Source organism: Ailuropoda melanoleuca, chromosome 1 (genome assembly GCF_002007445.2).
Source record: "Ailuropoda melanoleuca isolate Jingjing chromosome 1, ASM200744v2, whole genome shotgun sequence".
NCBI classification, from domain to species: domain Eukaryota; kingdom Metazoa; phylum Chordata; class Mammalia; order Carnivora; family Ursidae; genus Ailuropoda; species Ailuropoda melanoleuca.
The window spans coordinates 126,951,567-126,953,603 of NC_048218.1; positions in this window are offsets into that span (position 1 = coordinate 126,951,567).

Consider the following 2,037-nt stretch of genomic DNA (forward strand, 5'->3'; position numbering starts at 1 on the left):
AAAAAAAAAAAAAAAGAAAAAAAGTCTGCCTTTACATTTAACTGAAGAGTCAGGGCAGTCGAACAGAAATGCTTCTGATTTTAGAAAACCATGCCATGCGCCAAAGGAGCAGTGTGGACAATGCATGCCTCAGAGGCTTGGAGGTGAGAGCCCTCACCCGCCCCCAGCCTTGGCTGGGCTTTGGGGCTGGGGGGAGCTTGAAGGAAATGTCTTCAAAGACCACGCCATGTGCTTTCCGGCTGATCTTCCTGTTTCCCTCGTCCTTGACCTTGCTAGCTGCTGCCTTGTGTCTTCCTCCATACCTTCTCTTGTGGAACTGTGCTCACAGGGCGGTCCCATACCTTTGTCCTAAATATCAAGCCCCTTTCTCCTTCCTTTTTTTTTTTTTTTTTTACCAGCAGGACTTCTGTTTCAGAGAATGCAAGTGTCCTAGGTTTCAAAGAGGTTAATAGTTTGTAGGAGGAGTGACTGAGTGGATGTTATTGATTTCAGAATGTGAGCCCCTGCTGACTGCCACGCATCATCCCGTGTGCACAAGGACTCTCGGGAATTGCTGTTACTTGTTCGGGAAGCTTTAAGGGCCAGCTTCCACCACCCGAGGCGGCTCATGAGGCTGAATGTGGAGATGCCTGTTGTCCTTGCCTGATGAGTCGTTGATTAGCTATGACCACAAAGAACAGAAATTTCCCTTCCAAGGCTGGAGAGCCAACGTGGGGCTGACCCTCCCTAGAAGAAGCACTTTCTATATGAAAAATTGGCAGGCAGGACTTGCTTTGGATTTTAGTGGCCCACGTTTCCTCCAGCTCCACAAGCCACGGGTACGACTTAGAGGCACAGGTCTCCTCGTGCCCTTTCCTAGTTGGAGGCTTAGCTGTTTCTCACATGGCTCTCTTACCAGGTGTGCTCTCACTAAGCTACCACACCAAGGCCTCGACTCCTGCTCCTGTCCCTGGTTGGCTGTCTCTCAGTCTCCTCTCGGTGAGGGGAGAGCAGTATTTCCCTTCTGCTCCAAGTGTCCCTCCCGAAGACAGAGAAATACAAGCCGGTATTAGTCAGGGTTCTCCAGGAAAACAGAACTAATAGGAGGTATATACACAAACAGATTTCTTTTCAGGAATGCACTCATGCCATTGTGGGGGCTTGTGGCAAGTCCAAAATCCAATGGAGGAGGCCTGCAGGCTGGGAACTCAGAAACAGTTGAGTTGGACTGTAGAGGTCCTGCCAGCAAGCCGGGAAGAGCCAGTGTTGCAAATGAAGTCTGAAGGTGGTCTGCTGGCAGAATTCCCTCTTGCTCTGAGAAGGGTCAGCCTTTTGTGCTATTCAGGCCTTCAACTGCTTGGATGAGGCCCACCCACAGTATGGAAGGCAATCTGCTTTATTCAAAGCCCACTGATTTAATGGAAATCTTGTCCAAAAAACACACTCACAGAAACAACCAGAAAAAATTTAACCAAGTCTCTAGGCACAGTGGCCTACCCAAACTGACGCATAAAGTAAGCCACCACAGGGCCTTGTTACTAAGTGAGAATTGCCTCATGTGCTTGTGCTCTAACTTCACCCTGCCTCCAGGGCAGTCAGCTCATTACAGGTGCCTCCCAACCCCCTGTCCTCCCGACCTCATATGGTTTCCCCTGGGGGTCAGGGATGGGGGAATGAAGTGGGAGAGGGGTGCTGGGCTGGAGGTTACTTAGAGAAATGTTGGGCTCAAAATGAGCTCTTCTCAGGAATTCCCAGTCTGTATGTCCAACCAAGCCAGAGAACTCTCTCTCCCCTCGGGGCTCCTTCCATAGCCACATTCCATCTCCAGTTCAGGGAAAGACATTTTTCCATCCTTCACCAACATCTTGCCCTAAAGTCAAGGCCCAGCCAACCCCTGCGTCTCTGAAGCACCAGATCTCCTGCTGGTCAGCCCCACTAGCCCCTGGCACATCCAGAACTTCCTGACTCCATCTGTGTGGTTGAGTTGAGCCATGATGACATCAGTCATGTTATAGTTGATCAAAAACAAGAGTAAACTGTAACCAAGGCCTTTGTGGT